This window comes from Strix uralensis, chromosome 1 (assembly GCF_047716275.1).
Source record: "Strix uralensis isolate ZFMK-TIS-50842 chromosome 1, bStrUra1, whole genome shotgun sequence".
NCBI classification, from domain to species: Eukaryota; Metazoa; Chordata; class Aves; order Strigiformes; family Strigidae; genus Strix; species Strix uralensis.
The window spans coordinates 49547713-49575145 of NC_133972.1; the positions used below are offsets into that span (position 1 = coordinate 49547713).

Here is a 27433-nt window from a genome sequence, read left to right on the forward strand (position 1 = left end):
CTGTGTAAGTATTGTTTTCTTCCCTTCCACTTGCTCCTAGTTCTGATGCAGAACTAGATCAAAAAGAAATAGAAATTAATACAGCCCTAAATTGTGACTTTGTATGTTGTAGTGCCTTAATTTCTGTGAAATGCAATTCTGTCTCCCATATCCTGCGATGGCATACATGCTATCAGCTGCAGTAGACAAGAAATCTGTGGGGCAGTGATGAACCCTAAAACCTCTGGACAGTGGTCCAGCTACCATCTCCTCTCTGGGCTACACCAAGCCACAGGCAAGGCAGCTCCCCAATTTATAATTTATATGTATTTTTTCCCTCTTTCTTTCTTTCTCATTTTTTATATAGAAGCATTACCAATTTTTTCTTCCTCGAATGCTTCAGGCTGACCTTGTTTAATACATTTTTACTAAATTTAAAGACAGGTGTTGAGGGAAAAAAAATTCTTTCAACAAGAAAAAAGAATCTCTTTCCATAACATGGGCATTTGAAATTGACAGCGATATATAATGTTGGAAAATGTCATGATCACCATTTCAGCAAGTTGTTTTTTAGACATGGGTTATCTCCTTTCAATATCTTTTAGGTTCCAGAGAAAAAAAGTAGCTGTTCTCTGAGCAGCAGAGCTACAGAAGCTTTCATGTCCTTTTTTTTCTTTTATATATTCCAATGACAGTAATTCTTTCTAGGCAAGTGACAGCATGTGCTGTGACTGAAGTTATATATGTGGTGATTTCCTACACATATAGGTATGATATAGTATAATTAGCCTGGCAGAGCATGTGATGCTTGTTTATAATTGAGTATGATTTATAATTATCAGGGGTTTGGGTGTCTCTTATTTTATTCATCTTCTACTACTTGCCAAGCCTGTAGAACCAAAATATCCTTGAAAGTTCCACTATTTGAATTAAATTGACTGACAGGTGCAGAAACTGATGAGGTGATGAAAGGGAGGAGGATCTCCTGGATGAAAGGAAGGGTCACACATTTGCATAAAGCTCTGTTCCCTAAGAAACCTCATTTAAAAATCTATGGGAAAAGCCATCATACATCTTGATCAAAATATAGCCTAGAGAGCATTCTACAGGTAATAAGAAACTGAAATAGCGTGGACTTCTTGTTAATGTTGTCATAGCATTCGTATTATCAGATTCAATACAGCAAATTATTTAACTGTTAGAATACATGTAATAAATCCCTCAAGTACAGGAGTGAATAAACACAGGAGCAGAAAAAAAGGGGAAGGTGGTGAAGTCTTTGTCATTAATGAGAACAAAACAAATTCTTGACTTTTGAGCCAGGGACTAGGGAGAGCTGCTGACAGTGTTTGAGATGGCATTAGAGATGACCTTCACACTGAAGGAGAAAACAAAGATGACTAGGTGTAGAAGCTGCCAAATGTGCATGGCTAATGAAATTTCTGATAACATCTGTATATGCATGGTATGACCTGAACTAGTGGCAGAACATACCTGAGAATTAAGAGTTCTCAGGTGGAAACAGTAGGATTGTAGACAAATTGGAGGAAAGAAGAGAGTGTGCCACATAGAAATATGGTGTGCTCAAATACCTGACAGGAAAACCTGGAAAGCAGGTCGCCAGTACAGAAGATGGTGGATACAAGTAGAGGATCACAAGAAAAGAAGCTGAAGTACAGTTGATGTTTCTGGATAACAAGAGACAGAATGAACTGCAGACAAAGGGAACGATGGGACATAAAGAACTTCAACAGGCATGAAGAAGACAGCATGTGTCTGAGTGGAAATCCTATTAAAGAAGACTAGATAGCTTGGATAGCAGATCACATAAAATTTCCTCCTGCATCAGAGTGGTGGTCCATCTAGAACAGCAGCCAATCTCTAACTGTAGTTGAAAATAATGCTAATTAGAGAGGGTATGATAGAGTTGTCTTTATAAGGTCCCTTGTTCTCCTTGTTTTGTCAGAGGGTATATCCTGGGCTGTTTGCATTTGTATCAGTTTATGTATCTGCTGTCCTTGAATTTGTCCAGTCCCCTCTTCCCCAGTAGTGTCTCTGGTACTGCCAGTGGCAGGAAATTCCAGAATTTCATGCCTGATGTTGTAAGAAGTATTTTATTTTACTTGTTTTACTTTATTTTGTTTGTTTGAAACTGACCTCCTAGAAGGTTTAAACTATGACTTGCTGATTGCAGTTCTCTGATATAGATCTGTATGAGAAAAACTACAGCTATAGCTAGGATGATAGCTTGACAGATTCATACAAACCAGGGTTAGTGATCATTTGAGGCAAATTGTTTATTAGCTGTCTTTGGAGAGCTTTTAACATGTTGAAAAATGAGCTTGAAAAAATTGCAGTTTATGTTACCTCTAGATTAACAGGCACAGTAAGGTTTGCATATATTGCCTCAATATATATTAGGATCAGCTGTGATAACAATGATGGACTGCCTTATTAAAAGATACTTTTAAAATTATGTAACTTATTTTTGCTCAGAAATTATGTATGCATAGATGATGTAAGCAAGAAGATTTTAAGTGTCGCTAATTAATACATGCTAACTAGCAAAAATAGCATAGTGATAGCTAAATCAAAAGATTTCAGGTTAAGAGGGTTTTGCTCTTTTTCAGTCTACACTGAGAAATAGTTGTCTGCAACTTCAGCAGCTGCATAAGGAAAAATAAATTTAAAATTGAGTAGTACAGCTCTGAAGTAAAACCAGCCAGCATGAAGTCCCCTTAATGAAAATGTAGACTCCTTAGCGCTAATATTCTTTTCCAGAGAAAAGCTGGCAGAGAAGAGGATGTTTATAACGTTAATAGAAAGTCAACAATGTTCATTTCTGGTGGAAGACAGGAAGGTGGGAGCCATAGTTGGCAAAAGCTCATTGTCAATGATTAAATCAGCAAACTGTTATTTGAGGCTGTTAAGTAAATGCAGAAGGCTTGAGCTAGTATTGCATCTTTTAAATATTAAATTTAGTTACTTAGATTTTTCCTGGAGAATACAGATCATATGTGGATGATACAGAGGAGTTATCCCTTTGGAATACCACTAAAAAAGCAGCTGACTGAAGAGAATGTAATTGTGCTCTTCCAAGCAGTGGAAGAGTTGGACATCAACAAAAGTAGGTTCTCGAAAATCTTTGGGAGGAATTGCGTACAGCCCATGATTAGTAAAATGTCACATGGAGAAAGACAGCACCACTGGAGAGAAGTCATGAGGTTATTTCCAGCACTTTCTGAGGATCAGATTTTTCATACTGGTTTTTGTGTGTGTGTGTGTGTAATGTATTGCATAATACATAGGAAACACTTTGGAAAAGTTGGACTGTTTTTGAGACTCTCATATAGGTTTTTACCACCAACTTCATAAAATGTTTTGGTTTTTATTTTTGAGAGGGAGGGACTGCATCACTTTCTCTACAGTTCACAAAATTAAGGGATTCAGAAACAGCTTATTCTGCCAAAAAATCTGAGATGTTTTTGTCCTAATTTCTCTGTCACCATAGACCCCTCATACAGTTTTGCTTGGATGCTTAAAATGCTTTATTTGTAGATAACAGAGTGGCTTAAAATACCTCAAATGAGGTTCTCTGAAATGTTGCATGGAAAGAATATTAAATGGTACTGAGCAAGTTAATCTATTTAACAACTGACTAATATGCCAAAACCTTTAGCTAAAAATAATACTTTATTTCATAAATGCTGACTCAGATAAACTACTAAGAAGAGGGCCTGGAAAGCTTTAGAAGAACGATTATAGTTAGAAGCAAATTAAACATTTTGATGTAAATTTAGGAATCCATTCAGGTGCTTAAAATGAAGCTGTTATGATGCAACTGAGAAAATCAGACCTAAGTATTTGTGAGCAAAAATTTTAGGGGGAGAGGCCTTTCTGAGGGACAGTGATTTACACTGAGTATCCATACCACTAAGCTGACGTCCTAGAAAAACAGCTCTTAATAATCTTTGAAGGATCATGGTGACTGCAGATGGTTTGTGAGGACTAGAAGAAAGAGAATATAACCACAGTCTTCATGAAGGGTGAGGAGGAAGATCTGGGGAACTACAGGTTGGTCAGCCTTACCTCGATCCCTGTGAAGGTGATAGAGCAAATCCTCTTGGAAGCCATTATTAAGCATACGAAGGACAAGTAGGTGGCTGGGAGTAGTCAGCATAGATCTACAAAGGGCAAATCAGGCTTGACCAGCTTGACAGCCTTTTATGATGAGATGATTGGCTTGGAAGACAAGGAGGGAAGAGTGGGTATTGTTCATCTTGCCTCTGGCAAGGTTTTCCAAGCTGTTTCCTATGACATCCTCACAGACAAAATGAGGACTAAATAAGTGGATGGTGAAGTGGACTGAAATCTGTCAGAACTGCCATGCTCAAAGGGCTGTGATCAGTGGCATGATGTTCAGCCCAGCAGGAGGCTGGTCAGTCACTAGATTTGTGCCCCAGGGGTGGTCCTGGAGCCAATACAGTTTAACCTCTTCATTAATAGTCTGGATGATTGAGTGGAGTGTACCCTCGGCAAGTTTGCAGATGCTACAGAACTGAGAGGAGTGCGTGATATATCAGAGGGTTGTGCTGTCATCCAGATGGACCTCAACAGGCTGGAGAAATGGTCTGACAGGAACCTCATGAAGTTCAACAAAGGGAAGTGCAAAGTCATGAACCTGGGAGAGAATAACCCCATGCACCAGTATAGACTGGGGCTGATCAACTAGAAAGCAGCTTTGTAGAAAATGTCCTGGGGGGTCCTGGTGGACTTCAGGTGAATGTGATCTGGCAATATGTCTCTGCAGCAGAGGTGAACAGCCTCCTGGGCTGTGTTAGGAAGAGTGCTGCCAGCAGGTCAAGAGAGGTGATCCTTGCCCTCTGCTCAGCTGTGGTGAGACACATCTGGAGTACTTGGTCCAGCTCTGGGCTCCCTAGGACAAGAGAGACATGGACATTCTAGGGTGAGCCCAGCCAAGGGCCACAAACTTGATAAAGGGCTTGAAGCATGTGTCATATAGGCTGGGAGGGTTGGCTAATACTGTTCAGCTGGAGAAGGGAAGGCTCAGGGGGATCTTCTCCATATGTATAAATACCTGAATGGAAGGAGTAAAGAAGACAGAGCGGGATTCTTCTCAGTGGTGCCCCATGACAGGAGAAGAGGCCATGGGCACAAATTGAAATATAGGCAGTTCCAATTAAACATAAGAAAAAGGTTTTTTTCTGGGGGGATGGTCAAGCACTTTAACAGGTTGCCCAGCAAGGTTATGGAGTTTCTGTCCTTGAAGATAATTTGAAACTCACCTGGACAAGACCCTGAGCAAACCTGCTGTGGCTGAGCCAGCTCTGAGCAGGCTGTTGGACTCGATGATCTCCAGTGGTGCCTTCCCACCTCAACCGTTCTGTGATTCTGTGGATAAATTGAAATAATAATTTAATGCAACTTATCCATAAAGGATCCTGAAGGCATGACAGGGTGGACAGTCATTTTTCTGTGACTTGTTCTGAGGGGGGGGTTGTGTCTTGTGTTTTTTTTTTAATCTGGAAAAAGGCTTCAGCATGGTTTTATTCCATCATTGCGCTCATTTGGAATGAATGCAATGTCATTTGAGGTTGTTGGGGCAGCTGTGCCTTGAGCTTGCTGGCACTGAACACTTCAGATCTATCTCATTAGCTCTGGGCAGTCACTTGATCAGATTATGGAAGGTCTGGCCATGAGCTTTGGGTGACTCTGAGCTGGCAGACGCTTTACCCAGATAGTGCTGCTTAGCTGAGGAAGCCAATCAGAGTAAATGATAACAATTTTCTGACAGCCTCTTTTTCTTTTCCCACCTTTCAGTTTATATAACCTGTGAAATGAAGCACTTAAGGAGAATACAAATAGTTGTATCATGCGTTTACCCTCTAAGGGTTCATTCCTACTCAACCTTTCATGCCAGCCTGTTCATTTAATCTCAGATAAAAACTTTTGTCCTTTCTTCCATGCTGTTTCAATATTAGAGAAGCTGCCTCTAAATATTTGAAAATCTACCTCACTGATTACTTCAAAACATTTCTGAAGTTTCTACTTATTTATTGTACCTGTTGGTATATTTGTAACCACTGTGTCACTGTTTCTTCCTGCTCCCCAAGTGTCTGTACCAATATTTTGAATTTTGTTTTATATGTATCTGATAAGCTCCTTTTTTGAAGGTGCCATCATTTTGCCCTGTATGCAAAAATAAAATTATTCACTGAGAATGTTAACCTTGGTATTATCTTAACGATAATGGCTAACTAGAAGTTCATTTCAAAAATGTATCACAAGAAATACAAAATTAGAGGAATTGCTGTGTTCATAGAGCTATTTTTTTCAAATGTTAGAGCATGGAAAAAGTATATTTCACTGGCTTGGTAGTATTCTGTCTTTCTGATTTTTAGTTATTCTTGGGTTAGGTGCCTTGTTATACCTTCAATTTAAGGTAGCGTGGAGGTTTTTTTTATTAGAGTGACAATGTTAAGGGGGCTGTTGATTGCATATGTGCCAAAAATCATTAGATTAGATTATTGCAGTTTGCCTAAAGACTAAGCAGACCCAGAAAGTACAGGAAGGATAGCGATAAAATTCACTGCCTGAATAGTCATCGTTGTTTCTTTAAATGCGATAAACACTGTTACACATCAGAAATGCGGTAATGAGAAAGACAGAAGAAAGTAAAATCCAGTGCGTGTGCTGAAGAAAATTTAGCGGAAGATGTAAATGGTCTGATTCTGTATTCACTGCATTGTCCTGCAGGGACTGTAAACAAAGTTGTATGTGCTGAACGTAAAATTTTACTAGATTTCAATTACAGATAAGTTTGACTTAGAGATATTTGTGTCCCTTCTATCCCCAAAATAGTCATCCCTCCCCTACCCCTCCATAAAAAGCAACATAGAATCACATTGGAAAAAAAGTCTTTGGTAATTGTTTGAAGTATGATCATGAAAAAGTAATTTTTTAGTAGGAGGGGAGAGACACAACCAACCAATTTTCCTGCCTATGTTGAAAGGAGAGGTTTTATGGTTAAATTAAGAAATCTTTGGTTGTGAGAGCAGATGCATGCTAATTTGAGTAAGAATTATGATACTGGTTTTGTAAGGGATGCTTATGGTTGCTATGGGTCTTCTTGATGAGTTTTAGGAAGAGTTAGAAATATAGATTCATTTATCTTCTTCAGAAGAAATTAAAACTTCTAAAATTAATTGCTACTTTTTCACATTGTTTGCCTTACCAGTGCAAGAAACACTTATGTGAAATAATAAATTTCACACTTATGTGAAAAAATAAATTTCACAAATCTTTAAAAAAAGTTAAATGTGTAACATAGCTGAAGCATGCCTTTCATACTGGTGTTAGTTCATGTAGGGATCTTCCCCAAGAGTAAAAAGTAGTCATCATAAGGAGATAATATAGAGAACTGATTGTTATATATGTACATATGCAACTGCTGTATTATTCTTTCTAGCTTTATTTGATTAGCTGTTTTGAAGAAGCGATTCTTCTTCATGGTAATGTTCAATATGTCCTGACTTCCAAATGCTTTTCCCTTCATGCTAGTTGTCATTATTGATGTATTTATTAATGCTTTTGTTAGAATAGCTCTAAACAGTCCTAATCTAAAGAGATGAATGGTCTGCATTGTTTATTGGTCCAATATACAGCTTTTGGACTGTGAAATTGTTACAAAGAGACTTCCTTATGTGTCATTGTGAAGTACCAACTTCTGTCCTTCTACTAAAGATAAATCATTACCTGTCTGACTGTGTGGTAGGAGGTAAAATAAATCTAACTTAGATTTAGGTGTATAGATTAGATCCTTACATCCACAATTTCCTGTTTTTAATTATATTAGTCTTATTATATTTTTTTAAGATGCTGAGAGCATCTGCAGGTCCAGCTGAGATGAGTTATTAGCAATACATCTTCACTAACAATTGTGGCTTTACACCAAAAGTACATTTGGCTTAGAAAGACCCATCAACCCAGTGGTGTCCATAGGAACTGCTGGTTGTTAGATGGTCTGGAAAAAAAAAACTACCAAAAAAAAAAACCCCAAACCAGCCAAGCTAGTGATAATTGAGTGGCTAAATATGCATTTTGGTCCCCAAAGACATGTAGATGCTTAATACTGCTGATTTATTCTTTTTTTTTTCTTTTTTTTTTTTTTAAGAAGTGAATTGCGCATTAAAAAAAACGTACTTGAAATTGGCAGGAGTTAGGTGCCTAAACTGAGTTTTAGTTGCCAGACTTTGGGCTTACAAATGTAAATTGGACATTTTTAAAGATTCAGCTGGACGGGGTGCTAGGCCATCTTGTCTAGACCATGCTTTTGCCAGAAAGGTTGACCAGATGATCCTTGAGGTCCCTTCCAACCTGGTATTCTATGATTCTATGATTAACTCTCTTAGTTATGTGATTTTAGCACAGAGTTAGAGGGCTTCCCACTTCTATGGTGTGATGGTTTAGCCCCCGCCGGGGTCTGAGACCACGCGGCCGCTACCCCTCCCCCACAAAGGGAGTGAAATACAAAGCCCCAAGACTGAAATAAGGAAAGGTTTAATACAACAGTGCAATAGCAACACAACAAACAACAGCAATAACAATAACAGTAATAGTGATAGCAATGAACAGAGCAAAATAGCTACCAAATACAGCAGTTTGAAGCACGATGTACAAAACCACGAGTGCACCGCGCTCCGCGCCAGGAAAATGTGACCTGCCAGGATGTGACGTCCGCATGGTATCTGAATAACCCGGCTAGAGCTCCCCCCCTCTGCTGGGGAAACTTAACCCTATCCTGGTTAAACCAGGACATATGGGTAGACCTTCATTCTCTTCCACAGGAATAAAACTCTCTCTGGATCTTCCAGCCAGTTTGAGTACCTGATACCATTTTGCCTACACAGATAACTTGTCTTCTTTGGAGTCCCCTCTTTTAAGCTTGGAAGCCAAACTAATCTCTGAGGAGCACCATATCTTTTTCTTTACTCTTTTGAGAAGATTTAACCCTGTCATTAGTCATCATCACACATCCTACGGAAAGACAGGATAGAAATATCTTGTATAATCTCTAATTTTTTTATTGCAGATTTTAATAATAAACTCAGTCATGAAATGAAAAAGAAAATTATCTTTACCTTTGTTGTTTAAAAGTAATGTATTGGTCCTCTTATTTTAGTATTTTAAGCATACTGTGTATCCTATTTTTTAGCAAAATGCTGGTGGTGAAATAGTTAAGTTTGCCTCAGTGTTAAAAAAATCATGTGTTCATCTAATGGAGATATACAGTACTGGAGACATTTGAGACTCTTAGACCACTGCCATAAAGTACTGAAGGATTTAATTTTAAGATGTAATATAGCTATTAAGCCTCTTCAGTATTGGAATATTCAGTCTCTCCGAGAAGAAAAGTGATGAACTGTGATCATAAACAGGTTAATTTAATCTGACCTGATTTCAGAAGTGTCCCCTTATTGCTTTAATGATAATAATTTTTCGTTATATTTATCTTTCCTAAATCATTATCCATAGCTGTGTCAGTGTTTTAGGTAAAAGAAAAAAAAGAGGGTGTTGATCCCAAAGTCTAAGTGTGTATTCTGAGTTTTGATGTTCTCTCAAGTTCCTTTTGTAAACAGTATCAGCAGAGGAGACTGTGCCTCTGATGCAAGTCAGGTAGTAAGGCCATTCAGCAGTCCTGCCTACAATTCATGTGAAACACGTATTGCCAGACAAAGCATCTGACTATTTGGAGGGTGGTTCTGTAGTCTTGAGAATCCAGAGTGAATTAAAGTCTAGACTCCGTCATTTTTTCAGGCTGTTGGGAAGGGTTAAATAACAAATCAGATATGCCCAAGATAGAACAGAGGTAACGCTGAAGGAAAGATGCTCTTGCTGGTCTGTGCATTGGGAAGAAAGCTGTAATAGCAGCAGCAGCAATAACAACAGCAGCAGCGGCAGCAGCAGCAGCAGCAAGAGACCTTCAGAAAGCCGGGTGTTGCAGTAGTCTGAGATACAAAGATCCTGTTACGTCTCTGTCTTTCCTAAGTTCAGAATGGTTGATACATACCTTATGCCACGTGTAGTAAAAGATGTATATGAATACGGAATTTGCTTTGTAATAACTGGATGCTGAGGAAATAAAGACGTGCCTCTGGGTTTTTGTTGTTGGGTTTTTTTTCTGCCTTTTTTTTTTTTTTTTTTTTAAATCATCTGAAACAGAAGAGATTGATTTACTCAGAGAAAGTAAGTTTCATCTGTCTTCAAGATAATTTAAAAGGACAGCTTGGGAGCTGGAGGTGACTGTTTTTCTACCTGTTTCCTTGCACCTGGGGCTGAAAAGTGAGGAGAGATGGACAGTGTCTCAGAGGAGACGGGAATGACCGAAGCTTGGTAAAAGCATACCCTGATTGTTGTCTGCTGTCCTCTTCATGCAGTGCTGTGGTCTGGTGCACCGACGGCGAGTACGGGTTTCCTATGTAAGTTTTTTGTTTGTATTAGAATGATGCTAACTTGTATGTTCAACTCCTAATATATTAGATGGTATGGTATGCCTCAGGTTGGTATTTTAATGTATATCTGAGTGACCAACTAGAGTACTAAGTATCTGTGAAATAAGTTTTTACAGCACAGACACGAGGATTGTTTTAACAGGTATGAGTTCCTTGTCATCTGTTTTTTCAGAACTTGTTTGTAACAAGAATATAACTTATTTCAAAATAACCTGCAGTATTAAAAGACTAGATGTCTGACCTTTCTGACTTCTTTTTTAAATTGTGTATTTTTTCTTGCTAGTAGCTCTCTCTAAGTAGAGTCATTAGAGAAGGACCTCTATTCATCCATATATGATAATTGAAAAATCAGTGAAAGTTATAAGCAATTATGGACTGGCACAAAAATTATTTGAAAGACCCTGAGGAACATAAAAATCATCTTGTGAGGTAGTTCTTTTGAAAAAGAGCAGTAGCACAGTGGCAAAAGTATGGCCTGATGGTTTGCATGGTTTGTTTGCTTTCCAGAACAGGGTATTTCAATACTCTGGTATGATAAGGCTGCTCTGTATTGCAAAATGGCTGTCTCTAATAAATTCCACAAGGAAGACCAGTGCCAAAGCTTAAGTATTAGTAATGAAAAAGATTGGGAATTAGCTGAAATATGTCTGAACTATACTCAGCTGATGTGATAATCTCCTAAGTAATTCATTTATGTTTTAACATTCCTTTTCTATTCTGCTGTTCAGTTGTCAGATAGATGTGATAAGAAACAGGAGGTTGAAACGATCTGGCTAAGCTGCAAATTGAAATTGCTGAGTATTTGCAACAAGCAGCTTGTAGCTTGTTGCACAAGAAAAGAACAAATAGATCAAGAGAAATAGTTCTGTTGTTAGGAATGCTCTGTATTTCTCTGTGTCATAGCGCTTTTATACAACACTTTAAAAATGATCACAGAATAAGCAAGGCATAAATAGGTGTGATCTAAGTCAAAGTTTATGTAGGGGATTGATGATGAGAATAAATTTATTAAAAAGAAAACAAATCTCTCCAGAATGTATTGCAGAGATGTAAACAGTTAGAAATGTGTCATAGTTGTTTTGCACAGCTAATTTGACTTTGGATGTAGTGCAACAGTTGATACCGTTCTTAAGAAGCAGGCAGAAGCTTAGAGATTCAGATGAGATCTTTGCACAAGGTTAGAAATTAAACAGTACAGCATTTTGCATAGATTATGCAAAACCCAATGTGCAGTTCATTTTAACCATCAATTTAATATAAAATCAAAATTGTATCTGTTATGCAGATACTTACTTGTTATATAGCTATTCCCACTGTTATGCAGAAATTGAAGTATGAATACACTGAAAGCAGTTCTTATTTGTTAGCTCTTTCGTGGCAGTGGAGTTTAGGGCATATGAAAATGACCTCTTGAGATGCACGACCCACCTTTTCATTTCTCCTTGTTATTGTTATAGTAGCACCAGCCACTGTGAATAATATTATCTAGACAGAATAAAATATTTGCCTGTTTGCAAACTATGCTTCACAACCTGGAAGTGTCAGCATACTTGTTTCTGAACCACCATGACATCTACTCAGGTTTAGTCTCAGACTAAACACATTAAACTCCATGAACTCCATCATTTTTTGGATGTTTGTGGGTAATGGAAAGATGCTTAGTGACTGTCTTACAAAGTACTTAAGTTTGTACCTTATTTTGTGGTAATTGTCGTGTAAAGGGTATTGTGCAATGCTGCTGGGCCTCGTGGTATTCTAGATACCTCACTAACTGTTTACAAAAAAGAAGGTTGCTCTGTCTTAGTTAGGATAAGTGAAATGGAGTTTGCCCTTGATCTTTTTGGTCTGAACCCCATTATGTGAAAGATGACCGTGTTCTCAAATAACTTAATTACAATGAAAATTCTCTCTGTTGTTTGAATCCTTGATTATCCAAACTCGTTATTATTGAATTTTTTTGGTGCTCCCCATGGCATTGGTCTAATTGAGGTTGTACTGTGTGATTCTTTTGGGATGAAAGCACTGAAATTAAAGTGAGCCAAGATATGACCCTTTTTATTAATGTCTGACTCACTAGGAAAAAACATCAGATTTTTATTCTGGGTTATTAGTTTACAGTTCTTAAGATGCTTATAAATTGTATTGGTAAATGATCCAACTTAGAAGTTGGTTTTTTTATTTTTGTAGGACTTCAAGATAATGTACTTTATGTATCCAAAAAAAGGATGACCAAATCTAACTGACTGTTGTTTTTCAACCAATACAACTCTTTCTCATCCAGGTCCTAAAAATTGTGCAGATGTTAGTCATATTCAATCTCTTTGATGGTCTTTTGGGTCAGGAATAGACAGATCACTGCAATTGGTTACATGGACTCAAGTTGTTTCTTTGGAGGAGCAGCATTATTGGTGGAGAAGATGGTTGTATTCTTATGTTGCTCCTTTCTATGGTCTCCTGCATGATAGATTTTCTTGCAGAGAGATTAGTCCTGCATCTGCGTGCAGGGATAAAATTGAAGGCCTGGATGGATTGTATCCATCTTTGCCTTCTCTCCAGGTTTTGCGGCTATTGAATGATGTGCAGCCCACACAATATCAACAAGATTAAATTTGGCTTAGGTGTTCTCCCCAGGCTTTCCTGACCATTGACTCTTCCTTCAGTGTGGCACCTTGTACTGCCTGCATCCACTAAATTTTCACTCTTTTTCTACCTCTTCTGAGAGTTTCTGTCTGTGGGTGGGTAATTAGGGCAGTGTGTGGGGCATATAATGCAATATGTTTAGTATGGTGTGTCATAGTCTGCAGCTTCTCATGGTAGGGTATGTCATATGGATGTTACGACTGCATATTAACACTCAATTCCAGAAATAAAGACCTTTATATTTGACATTTTCATGGCAAAAGCTGGAGATAATTCCAAATAACATCTTCACCTTACTCCTTTAGTCATGTCTGTGGGATGGGCTCATGCCGTTTGTCAAATGGGATCCATTTGGGATAGTATGGAGGAGTTCTTCCAGTGGACAATCTCATCTCTTTCTGAAACTTGGAATCTAAAACATTAGTACTAATTGTATGTTGTCCAAAATTGCCTAAAAGCACTGGAGCCTGAAGACTGACCAGTGTATTTCAGCTTTCAAACTTTAGTCCAGTCTATCCACCTGTTGGTCCAGCCTTCAGAAGTTGCAATCTGATGGAGGTCGCTTAGAAATCTGTTTTCAGCTCTCTGCTGTTCTCCCTGGAATTGTCTGGAAATGAAGGCTGTTTGAATGCAGAGTCCAAGATATTCCCAGACTCTGCATGTTTCTGAACAGAGCAATTACCCGTCAACCACTTTGCCTGACTGTACGGACTGTCTCCTCTTATTGCTGTGAGTGGTCTTGTTTGCAGTGGTGCAACATCCCTGCAAAATTGCTTGGAAAAATTGCTTATATGGCAACATAATAGGGGTTGACTCTGAACTTTTTATCCATGGCAAATGAAAGCAATGACAGGTACAGGAGGAGAGTCCGTATAGTTTCTTGAAGAACTCTTTAAGATGGTAAACTTGGAGTGACCTAATGCACAGCTGGAAGTCACCTACCGGCACACAGAAGACAGGCAAATCCAAGTGCATTGAGCACCTTAGTGTATTGCAGAGCTTCCTGGCTTCTCAGGGTGCAGGTGTGTTTGCAGAGGACATGTTTATTGCCACTCTTAGAGCTGCACAACAAGGAGTAGGTGAATGTAGCCAGGGAGGGTCAGCATAAGATTATCTAGCTAGGCAAGCCATAGGTTGGAATCTGTTGTATTTTTAGTAACAGCTTAAAATCTGCAATTGTCTGGATTTCCCAACACTGTATTTAGTACTTATTTATTTAGTAGTTTGAAAACTCACCTTGTTGACTTTTTGAATTTTTGCCTTTATTTTGTTTGTTTAGAATTATTAAATGACGTTTTTGCTTGGCTGAAAGGACTATTCAGAATAAGTCTGAGCCAGTGTTTTAAAGATTTTTTTTTTTTTTCAGATATGTAACTAATTTGATAAAGCATGGAGATGATGTCTAGAAGGCAAATATTCATTACTCTGACTATACACCTTAACAAAAGACTGTCACAATTCAATATTTAAAAATGCATTCCAAAACAATATAAGCTTTATTTAAAGATTAGTAATGAAATTTATGGTATGGCTTGCGTTGCGTATTTTAGTTTAATGTAATTAAGGACCTTGGTATGGTTTTGTTTCAAGATGCTTCTTTTCTAATGGTAGGGACTGTAATTGGAGAGCTTTCTGCCTGCAGCAGTGAGCAGGATCCAGACGGCAGGCTTTTTGTGCCTGTGTCTGGAGGATATCTCGGACCTCCTGAGGGAATGTTCTCTTTTCGGTGTTAGATCTGGACTAGGGTTTTTTTGTCTGTTCCTCTTGAGACTGTAATCTTTTCCATCTATCACTTAATCATGTTTCTCACTAGACCATTCTTTATCTTAGCAGATGCTGTTCTCCTTGTTCCTTTTGCTCACTACATCCCTATCTCTTCTTCATTGCTGATTTATAGGGTTATTTTTTTCCAGATACAGCTACTCTTTTCCTCTTCTCCACCGTGCTTCTCCGATTTTGACATGCAGAAATCTTGCTTCACATTTGCAAACTTCTTTTCCATCTGTTGACATTAGTCCCAGCCTTGTATTTTTCCTTCCCAGGACTGTACCTGCAAGGGCTGTTTCTGTGACCCTTAATACTCCTGTGCCATCAGTCCTAGCCTTGCATCTATTCTTCTTCTCTTCTCCATTGCTGCTGTTGTCAGTTTTAGTGGAAATTTGAGCTGTTCGCAAGCAGAAGTTGCAGGCTAAGGCAGCTGTTGAACTGTTGTTATCAGGATTTACCTCCACGATTCTCCTCTTTATGTATCGTAGGCAGAAAAACAACATGGTAGGAAGGAGGAAAGAAATTATAAAGAAGTTGTGGTTTTCTGATGATGAGAATTGAATGACATGATTTAGCATAAACACAGTATATTTACACCTTAAAGGAATTAGCTAGACTAGAAGAAACAGTCCTTTAAGTGACTGGACTGTCCCTGGTACTGAGAGAGTATGGCTGACAAAACTGTTAAGGAGCAACTCAGAATCTCTGGATTTGGGGGATACTTTCTGTATTTTAAATATCAGTTGGAAGTCCTTTTACATTTCTTCTGTACCGTACTTTTCTAATATTTTGCTTTGGTAGTATGGGAAGAAAACAGTAAGTGAATAAAGTGGAATAAACTGGTGTGCCAGTATTTAAAGGGAAAGTGTCCTGAACCAAGACTCTGCCAGTTGTTGTATACCAGCCAAACCAGGGAAAACTTTGCATTGCCTAAATTAAAGGGAAATAAATCCCCTTTATCTGCATTTACTCTACTACAATTGTCTAACAGCCTATATTTGTTATGTTGAGGAGTATTACTGAAGCTAAACTGTTTCCATTGTAGCTGCAGGCCTTCCAAGTGAAACTGCATGCATCTGCTCCAGTTGTTTTGTTTTTTTCCTCTTACATATTAGGTGGTCATAATGTCTTATTTTTAACTCCTGTGGCTGCTTTTAAATGATTGCATTCCATTTTATGAGAATAGACTTTGGACTACAAAGTATCTGTTTAAAGAAACAAAATAAAAAAAAATTTGTCCCTCTCCTTTAAATTCTTTCTTCTTGCTGCATTCCCTAGGTACAACCTTTGAATTTAATTAACTAGCAAAAGGGTCGTCTTCTGGAAAATGTTCTTACATTTAGGAAAATTAAATGGAATATTTATAGCTCATTGTGCATTCTGAAGTAAAATTGTCTAACAATATGACTGGTGGATAAAATATTGTGACAATATATTCAATAAGGGCCTGCTCTCTTTCAGTTTTATGTAATGTAACTGCTTGAACATTAGATTTAAAATATTTAAAATTTCAAGTCAGCAGCAATATCACAATTTTAAATACACTGAAATAAAGAATTAGAGAACCCCATTTTAGTTATTTTCCTCTATCCTCATCTGTTGAGACTGAATTAATATTTCCATTGGTAATACTATCACTAATTGCTAAACTGGGGCATTACTTTGTTACCCGCCACTAATTTGGGTATATAAAAGTAGTGACATTATTTGCATTGTTTCTGGCAAGAAAATCTCAGATTTGTGAAACCAATCTGCTTCTCTCATAACCTCCTCCTCTTATATCAGTAGCAACCTTGGTTTTGACTTTATGCATATTATTTTAATGGTAGAGATTTCTGAAGCTGTTTTTTTAAACAAGTTGTTCTTAAAAAGACTATGTGTTTTCTGAAACCTGTGTTATATTCATGAACATAAGTTGCAAATTTGCAGTAAGTCATACACTTACAGCACTGTATGCTCTATTATTAGTCTCTTGGAGTTAATAAGTGGGAATCAGGACTTGTAAACTCTGTCTTCAGACGCACCAGTGATTCATCCTGTAGCAGTGGACAAATCATGTGGAAAGAGGACTGAGGTGCCTCCTTTCCACAAAGCTGCAATTCTTTGATGGAAGGAGAATCCTGCTGCACAAGTAGGTGTGCAGAAGTATAAAGTTTTCTATGAAACCTGAAAAAAAGAGTATTAAATATAAGCGCTTAAAACCAATGTAAGAGATTGTTACAAGTAAAATGTAACCCATTTGCATCCTTCATTTCTTTTTGGCTCACGGTCTTTTTTACCTTTTGCCTATTCTCCCACTTCATACACAGTGAGCTTTGCTATCCTCACCTGGTAAAAATGTTTTTCTCCTTTCTTCTTAGTCTTCTGTTGTTTTTTTTTTTTGTGTTCTCTCCTGACAATATTTTTTCCCTTCAACATTTACTTTTTCTTTCTGTTCTTCTTGGCTATGTAATGTCTTTGGGTACAATGCTTACTGATTTCAGTGGTGGAGGAAAAATTTAAGTCTTCTTGGCAATTTGAATACATTTTCTGTTGAGTTGGCATTCCATAACAATTTTATGAGTCTGTGAAGTCATGATAAATTAACTGTCTGTCTTACAATACTAACTGAGTCTCCTGACTTCTCTGAGGAAGATTGCCATGTTTAATGTCTTTCTTATTATCTTTACTAAGCCAGAGTAGCAAAGTTAATAACTTACTAAAACGGAAATGAGAAGAAAAAAAAAAAGTACTTTTAGATTTGAATTGAAAAGATAGATTTGGTGAAGTGCTGAACATAGCAAGAGTGCTTCAATGAGCAGAAACTCTTCTGGAAAAAGTCTTGCAGTGGTTCTGGTGTGATTAAACATACCCTTCCAGCAGGCATATTGAAGGAAAAGGGAGTTGTTGGTTAGTGAAAAAAAGAAGAAACAGAGAGTCAAGATGAAAATAGGCTGGAAGAGGCCAAACAAGATTACTGAAGGAAGGTCAGTTCTTTGCTTCATCCTAAAAGCACTGAAAGAACCCATTTTATTTTAGTAGTGAGTTGATGTGCCTTTTATGTGTAGCAGAAAATGAAGCTTTTGGCTTTTGTGGAGTCCTTAAAAAGTCCTGCTAGTCAAGGCAAAATGAAATTAGGGCTGAGAGTGTTTTGGTTTGCATTGAACGTGTAATTTATACCTCAGTGAACAAGTTCACATGTAGAGCTCTTTTATGTCATTCCTAGTCACACCTGCTTTAACATTATTTATGGGTGCAGATATTGCCAGGACTGTCCAGGATATAGATGTTAATAATGCTGATAGTTACAACATTATCTTTTCTGTCCGGTTCAAACAAGCACACACTGCTGTAAGAAACAGATTATTCATGGAGCTGTGACACCTGGTAGAAGGCCCTTTGTACTGAGCATGCTGTATTAATGGTTTATGCCTGGTCTTTACTTAAAAATAACTAGTCATCAGGAATGACTAGTTTTTACACACTCTTCCTCTAGATGGAACCACTCTGCTGCTTCACTTGGCTGAAATACTATTTGTTTAACAGCTGAAGAAACCGCTGCAGCATGTACTTGCAATTGTGCATCTATGTTCAAGTGCGCACATGTGGCTAGGAGCATACTGTGTGGCACTAGAGGCATGATGTGAAAGAATGAATGCTCTTGGGTTTTGTGTTGCTTCTGGAAATAAATAATTTGAAGGTAGTGAAAATTATAAACTTTATGGGAATAGTAACCTACTTATTCTACATCTGGCAAAATGCAGTCATTGCTTCATCTTGTCCCTCATCTCTGTAAAGTCTATTTCAGAGTTTATAACCAGACTGTTAGCAATAACACTATCTTCATATTTTATAATCTTTTCTGTTTATGGCTTTGTGCACAGAACTTGGTCTACTATACCAGGCATTGATACCTCTATTTTCAGTAAAAACATCTTGCTTCATTTATTGCTTCTCTATTTCTATTTGTTTTTTTCCAGAAACTATCCCAGTTAAAATAGCTCTCTTTTTCTTTACTAATGCTTTCCCCCTATTTTGTGATTATGTGGTTTTTTTTAGTAAGTTGCGTATACAACTTTTTCAATGTTTCTCTGGTTTTACCTGACTTGGAAATAAGTGGGTCCGTTTAACTCCTGTCTTCCCAGCTGTAAACGTGAGCTAAATATATTACATAATATACTCCTCATGTTGGTTTTTTTTAATTAATCTGGGAGGCACAGATTTTACTGAAACTGGATAATTTACTATTTCTAAGAGCAGCATTTATGTGCAAGACTTGGCCCACTGCAGGCCACGTAGAAGATTCAGAAGATTAACTAGTTTGATTAATTATCTGCCTAATCAGAATCAAACATAGTAAAAGGTTGTCCAAAAGAGAAGAAAGAAAAAATGCTCTAGTACAGTTAATCTCATGGTTTTTGGTCCTCTTTTTCTTCCAGAATATTGAAAGTGTGCTGAAATAGTGTGGCCCTACACAAAACCAGCACCAGTAAATAAATATAAGATGCTGGTTCTTGGTCCCCAGCAGCTAAGGAAGAAAGGGCTTAGTCATACAGTTGCTTTAAGACTGTATCCATTGATTGATGTTACCCTATCTGTCTTGTGAGCAGAAAGAAATATGGCAATAGGTTATTATCCATTTTGTAGAATCTCTATTACCACATAATAATATTAAAATAACAAGTGATGAAACATTGTTACTAGGCTATAGATTTTTAGAAAAGAAAAATACTGTTTAGCCGTTATGTTGTCAGTGCAATTCCTGCATCTTGAGTCTTCCAGCTTTTGGTAAAGCATACCTGAGGTATGCCAATGTTCATTTATCATTATACTGGAAGAACTTATCCGCAAAAGTCCAAATGCAAGGCTAAAAGTGAGTTTAATCTAGATTGTGTTTGTGTGGAATGATAAACTATTCATACTGAAAGAATTATAGAAAGGGTAAAGAGAAATTTAGAGAGGATGCTAAAGAGCAGAATTCAGGAGACACACAAGAGGTATGCCATGTGTCTAGAAAAACTAGGTGGAGAGGGGTCGCCTATGTGGAACTTGTTCTTATGGGAGAGATGGTTAATGTTGTTACGAACTAGTGCACACATTTCATTAAAGATACATGTTTGTGTGTATATATCTGCAAAGACAGCACCATAATTCAAGTAATATGGACAGCTGAAATTTTACAAATTTTAATTAAAATATGTTGTCTAATGACTGCTGGTAACTCGTTAAAGTTTTGTCATGTTTGATCTATTGAATCAGCAATGTGCCATGATCCATTAATCCTATTTATATTTTAGTAATAGTCAATGTATACATGGGCTAACATATTTGTGTAGGTTGTGTATAGATTACAATACATACCTTAGGAGAAGACAACAGGTGCAACAAGTCACCAAAGGGCAGGAGAAGGAAATAAACATTACCCTGATTGAGGCAAAGAAATTTTCATTAAACCAGGCAAATACATGGGATGATACCTGGTCTAAGAAGGCAATATTTGCATCTCTGAGGAAACAAAACAGTATTTATTTTGACAGAAAGAATGACCATGCATTTTTGTAAATCAGGAGGAAATAAATTCTCAGTGACAAACATTGAGGAGGACTTCAGTGATCAGATTGGTTCACCAAAGGGCTTCACCAAAAAGAGGTGCTCGATGAGGGTTGTAGACTGAGGATTAAGAGGTGCAGAAAGAGAGAAAATGCAGTAGAAACACAGGAAATTCTGTGAAGTTTTCTGGAGAAGGATTTGGCTTCTTCACTTTTGTCTTTGTAAACATTTTTTAGATGTTGACTGCCTTGGAAGTTGTAAGGAAATATTTTTCATTTTGTTTTAATCTTAACTTGGCTTGTGTTAGATGTTGGAAAGCACCTGGATAATAGCATGTCTCACCCAAGCCTTTTGAAAGTCAAACATCTCAATGTATTCATTGCATAATTTAAGAAATATTCTGTTTGTCCAATGCACCCTCTGAAGTGTCCAAAGGTAATAAAGTCTGCCATAAAAAAGGGTGTCCCAGGGTCAGGTGAGTCTGTGTGTCCCAGGTGTGTTCCAGTCACTGGTGGGAACCAAGACAGCAACATTTGAACAGGTCTCCAGTGAGCTTGTCACAAAGCATTTTTAAACTGGTTTATGATCTATTGTGGTACACCCTCCCATCCCCATGGATGGGATTTCTTAAAACGTACAAAGATTTTTTTAAAAATTAAATTTAAAAAAATAGAAAAATTCTAAGAAAAGCTGGCAGATTGCACAGAAAATCTCTCCTGGTCCAAACTTCAGCAACCTAGCTTGTCCTCATCATTGCCAAGCTCCTGCCAGCCATAGGCACAGGACTTCCCACGAGGCACCCTTCCTCCAGTTGCGCATTTGCTAATGTGGTGTTTAGGCCACATATTCTCCTCCTATTTTATTCTGAGTTTTGAAATTGCTTTGGATTTGAAGAGATACAACATCATCTTTTTTTTTTTTTGGGTGCTAGTACTGATACTTATGGTTAAGGGGTTGACCCCAGTCATAGCTACATTTCTAAGCTCGATTAAGTGATCCTTGTAAATTTTAAAGAAAAATGCCAAAGTACTGTAGATTGAAATAAACCTCAGACATGAATTGAAAGAGCTTTCTTAAAAGAGAGAAATGAAAAGGAGACAGAACAGAGAATATAAAAAAGTCTTCCCAGAAATAGCGGTATTTACCTTTGGTACAGGGAGAGATCACAGAGGTGGTTTTTGTTCTGTGAGCTCTCTGCAGTCTTGGATGAGCTCTGGCTGAGTTCAAAGGAAATCTCTCTGCCTTCATGTGCAAAGCTTGCTCACAGTAACAGTTGTTATTATGGGGCTCTGTCACAGGAACGCTGAACAGAAATGCTTTCTGTACTCTTTGAGAAATGGCATGATTATAAGGTGGGGGGGGGGGGGGGGGGAAATCCTTATTTTCCTAGCATACTGTAAAAGTACCCAAGGAACAGTGTAGACGTTTTGTGTTAGGGAAGTCGTATTATTCCAGAAAAAATACATTTAGACAGAGAACATGGATGATAGATGATGAGGAAAAGCCAGTTTGTGACTACTGCAGTAAAAAAAAGTTGTTCAAGAACAGTTCAACCGGCTGGAAATAAAAATTTTGTAAAACTGCCAAGGTCAGTGAGACCCAAAGCGATTTGCTGATCAAATGATGGTCACATGTTTGTGTGCCTGTGGGTGGTGTTTAATTTCTGTACTTTCATGCTGCAGAATTAAAACTACACTAAAAAATTACAAACTAGACCAGAAAATAAAACTTGTATTTGTAGTAATTTCTTTCGAGGTTGCATTCTTTTTTGTGTATGTGACAAGTTTCTGGACTACTCTCCCAATACGAAGTTGTGTGAATCGCAAACTGAAAGCAATTTCTCTGCCACTTTGTCGTCACATAAGATGTGGACTTCTGATCTAAAAGGTGGAAAAGTAATTTTTTTTTTTTTTTTTTTCTTAAACAAATGATTACATTCTGGTTCCTTGATTTGATGTAGCAAATTAGATAGAGAATTGTTGATATAAGAATTAATATAAGCAACTAATTATTGAAGTAAATACAGAACTCTTACTATGATTTCAATAGATTAACTTTTTCAGTTTGAACATCAGAGATTTCTCAGTGTAATTCCCCAACCAAATAGGTACAGTGTGGTATTGTTATCATAACACAACAGATCAGCTTGTCTAGTTGTTAAGACTGACCTGCAACAGTGAACATCAGGACCCAGGAAAAACTGATTTGTAGGAAATTCCTTCTTTCTGTGCTGGAGAATTGTTTACATTTCCCTGTCAGAACTGGAATGAGAAGGTAGAACATGCCAGTTATTCACAACTCAGAAGGGTAAAGTCTCTTGCCCAAGGCAAACGAATTAGATGAGCTTAAGGCCTATTTGAGGGAATTGTAATGGACTGTTTCTTACTAAAACTAGCTGCAGACTCCAGTAAACTGGAGAAGGTAGAATTGGGACTGTTTTCAGACACCAAGCCTGCTTCTCCTAGTTCAGTTTCATCTTGTTAGGGCGGGACATCTGTGCCCAGTTTCAGCTTGTTAGGATGGGACATCTGTGCCCAGTTTCAGCTTGTTGGGGCAGGACATCTGTGCCAGCCCAGCAACAGGGACCTAGTGGTACCAAGAGGAGCGTGGGAGAACCTGCGGGCCCCTGCTGCACAAAGTAAACCCATCTCCAAACACATGTCGCTCTAAAGTCTTGGAGATAAACGTGAATATCAGGGTTCACAAAATTTGTAAAAATGAAGTTTCACAGCTTTGCTGGTGGCTGCACTTTGCTGTGAAGGAGGACAGAGGAGAGACCCCACCAGAGGCCATTGTCACTGCGGCCACTGCCTGCCTTCTGCCTGCCCACTGCTGCAGCACTGAGGCAGAAAACAGCCTTCCGTGCACAGGAGGAGGAGGCTGGAGTAATGCCACCTCTTCACTAGCTTAAATTTAAGATATATTGCAGCCCCGGTGTTATACGTTGTGAATCTTGTTGAAACAGAGATGTTTGTGTTACATTTATATGAATCTCTCCCATTTTTTCTTCATGTATTTACCCACTGGCTCTTCTCTCAGCTCAGGAGGCCACTCTTTGACACCACTCACAATGTGACACTCCAGTTAACAGGCACAATAAATTGCTAAACATCATTCTGCCACTTGCTAGTTCCCATTGCTTTCATCCGTCAGCGCCCGAGACACGCTCCTGAGCTTGTTCTGCTGCTGGAACATTTAATTCAGTGCATGAAAGATGATGTAATTTGTGGCCTTTTTCCAGTACAATACTTTTGATTATATTGAATTGTGTTGGGAAGTCCAAGAGGATAATCTGTGTATGTAATACATAATATTACCTGGATGAGCTGAACTTTTATTTAATTACCTTTTCTTTGTCTCCCATTTCTGCCTTTTCTCCTCAGAGCCTCTTGTTGACTTTAACTACAAAGGTATTATAAGCCAGAGACAGGTGTTTTCCCTTGATCTGTCCTGGACTGGCTGCTCACACCACACTTGCTGTCTTTCCTGCACATAGATTCTAAAACACGAGAAGAAGAGATACAGATCCATCATATAATTTTGTTTATTGCAAATATAAGTAGGCATGAGAAAGGTGGAATCAAATAAGGCTGTACAAGCCAGTATCTATCTTGATTCACAGTCTTCAAGATGGCAAATATTGTCATCTTTGTTTTTAAGAGCATGTTTCAGAGCATTTTTGTTTCAAAATCCTTGTTCTCGGTCTGTTGCTTGTCCCTAAGAATGATGTGACATGGTAGAACAGATTCTGATTTGTGCTGGCTTTTCACTGATGATTTCATTGATTAAAATACAACATTGTGTGAGTTTAAAAGGAAACTGTCTCTCTGAAAGGCTTGCACAGTTCTGGTAGTGATTTTGAATATCACTGCTCTAAACATCATTACTCATTTTTAGCAATTTGGTTTTGAAATGCTTGATGATGTGGTCTAATAACAACAGAGAAGAAAATCCTACCAATGGTAAGAAGGCTGAATTTACCTACACTGTATCTGATACCAAAAAACCAAAACAAAACAATTGAACATTGAATAAATTCAGCATCCTGTCCTTTTCAAACATTGAATGTGTAACTGAAGGTTTTATAATCTTTGTTATTGCTGTAGTCTAGGCTATTTGGCTTTTCAGTCAGTGAATTTTCAATCAATGCAAGAGATGGCTACAGGAGAATAGTATCATCTGATGGTGTATTTAGTTAGTGTTAGAAGTAAAGAAAAAGTTAAAATACATTTTTGTTTCCCCAAGCACCTTTATACTCTTTCATTTGCTTTGCTTATGTGTGTACAATATTCCACTTGTTTTGTTATATAAAATATTGCAAATGAGTCATCTTAGCTTTTCTTTTTTGTGTGTGTGAGCTCTGAAGGAACTATTGGAGTAGTCATAAGACAAAGAAGAGAAAAATAAAAAGGAAAATATTCAAGTCATTATGTCAGTAAATCATAGTAAAGGATATCACCCAACTATTCAAATAAATAAATGCAGTGAAAAGCATTTATTTAATGTATATATATTTGGATGAGAGATGCATAAAAAAGGATTGGGGTTTTCATAGTGTAAGGTTTCATAGTGTACTCACGGTACTTTTGATTTCTTTATGTAAGAATTACACAAAACTTTTCAGGCATGTAGAAAAAATTAATAGTTTTTGAAAAAGCCATAGATACCAGAATTCCTGTTGCTCACCAAGGCTTGAGGAATTTTGTTTAATCAAAATATTCTTAGAATAAATATATTACCTCAATAATTGATACCTTTCTTAACATGTATTACATTTTCTTCTTTCACAGAAAGGCTTCATTTGGTTTACCATTGATTATTGATTGATGCTTTTGATTATTTTTCTTTGTGATTTCCAATACAATTTAGTACATGACACCAAGTATTAAAACTCAGTTCTTTGAGTATTTTTAGTACTTCCATTATTACTTATATGTAATGAACTGAAACACCACAAAAATATTACATTTACATACTCTTTGAGCTTTCCCTTGCTGTGAGCGTGTCATTAATTTTCTATTTGTAAATATCCAATGTGAACTTTTCAGTAACCTCTAAAACATCATGCAGAAACTTGTAAAAATCATAGATAATTTTCCATTTTCTGTTTCTCTCCGTGAACCTCTTTTTTTACAATTTTCTGCATTTTTATGAAGCTTTTGTGTTTGTTCTTTGTACTGCTGAATAGGACAGATATGGAAAGTTTGTTGTCCTACCTACCTTAGAAACTAACTATTGGAAACAGATGCTGCATGTTATTAATATCCATAGAATTTCTTCTTGTTCTGAGAAACATAATCCCAGCAGTCAGCTGCAGTATCTCAGATAATATGTTTTGAAAATATGAATGATGATAATATGACAACTGCTGAAGAATTATTTTTAAATCAAACTTTGAGTTATCTGAATTTTGGTTGGTTTCACAGCTTTGTAGTTAGGGGAATTCTGGCTCTTCATAACCCATTCCATTTTCTTCCCTGCCTGCTGGGCTGTACCAGCATGACAGCAGACTTCTTACCTTGCTACCCAACTCCTCCTTTCATCCCATACACCTTGGCTCTGAAATTGTAAAACTTGGAGCTTTTCTACAACCAAGGTCTCTATTCCAGAAGAGGTTTTTTAGAATTAGTTTAGAGGAAATAAGCTGATCGTTTGAGAAACACTAGTTACACGTCTGACTTGGAACAGGCTGTGGGGATCTGCCTAGAGCAAGGGGTCGGTCTGCCACTGTCCTATGTTTGACTGCCCAAGCAGGGTGGTGGCAGTGCTGGTGGCTGGGACCAATGGGAGGGACAGTGAAGCTGGGAATCAGAGGAGGGTGGAGGGTAGGACAAGAACTGGGCTGTGCAGTTACAAGTCATTTGGTGGCAGGGAGGAGATGGCCACCAATATGCAGAGCTGGCAGGAACAGCAGGAGGAGGGACCAGTGTCTAAACTGCAGTATCTTTCCAGTATCAGTAAGCAGAAGACCATGTGCCTCATCCTTTTTGAGGGCCTGGCCTATGTAAAGAATAACAATTACTGTTTGGCAGCCCAAGTCACGGATTCCTGTGTTATGTGTATGAAGGCTTTTCTTTAATGATCTTCATTAAGCAGTACAGTCTTCTATAATGTTCATCTAATCGCTTCACAAACTTTAATGAGGAATTTTACAGCATTTCTTTGCAAGGTTATGTTGTCGTTTCTGTTTTATATCTAGAGAGCAGACATGTTAATTCCAGGGTCTGCTTATTTTGAGGAGCCAAATTGAAATGTCTCTGGCAACATACATCTGTTTCAGCCACAGCTCTGAACTGAGGGCAGTTGTGGACCATAATGTGAGTCTTGTTGCAATCAAAATTATTCCATGCATTCATACGTTTTTTTTTTCTGGTGGTGATGGTGCTGAGACTTTTATTAAAACCTATAAAAAAGTAAAGGAAAACCTCTGGATTATAAACTGATACAAAGTGTTATGAAGTCATTTATTTGAAAGCTGGAATTCACACCCTGGAATTGTGTGTATACACCACAATGTGGTATTTAAAGACCAAGAACCATATTCTCTTTTTCCTAAGATCACAGCTATGTTCATGACTGGATGGCTGATACTCAGAAAAAAAAAAAAAATCTAAAATCAGTTTTCTTGGTGTGAGGCATCACTGTGTTGCTGAGGTAGGAGCTCAGTAAGTGAATGTAGAAGAGGAAGAGAGAGGATAGTTTTATGAATAAGACAGAAATGGATTTGGTGCTTGTTTGGCTTTTGGCAAGGCTGGACATTTTGCTTAAATCGCAGATTCAGATCATTCTCTAAGTGTCTTGTGTACCACCATTTGGGAATACCTGGCTTAAAACAACTCTGTGATCTCAAAATTGTAGTGGTCAAGATTTATTTGCAGAACTGCTGAGTATGCAATACGGCAGAAGTTTACAAGTGTGCTCTAAATACAGAAAGTATTACAGAATTGTAAATTCTTGTAAGGATCAGACCAGAACCCTCTCCGACT

At 37.7% G+C, this 27433-nt stretch overlaps 1 protein-coding gene and 1 long non-coding RNA gene across 5 annotated transcripts in view; one reads left to right on the plus strand and one right to left on the minus strand.

Moving 5' to 3' along the window:
- Positions 1 to 27433, plus strand: part of CACNB2 (calcium voltage-gated channel auxiliary subunit beta 2) — a 257850-nt gene that overhangs the window by 62892 nt on the left and 167525 nt on the right. The gene's annotated exons all lie outside the window — the stretch shown is intronic.
- Positions 13370 to 27433, minus strand: part of LOC141942457 (uncharacterized) — a 63084-nt gene continuing 49020 nt past the window's right edge. The window contains exons 2-4 of one of the 3 annotated variants that reach the window (XR_012628629.1): positions 23794 to 23946; positions 16864 to 17084; positions 13370 to 15391 (exon numbers count right to left, since the gene is read on the minus strand). This is a non-coding gene — a long non-coding RNA (uncharacterized LOC141942457). Of the gene's footprint in view, positions 15392 to 16863; positions 17085 to 20258; positions 20316 to 23793; positions 23947 to 27433 lie in introns of those variants that run through there. The other 2 variants (XR_012628630.1, XR_012628631.1) reach the window with 2 other exon arrangements.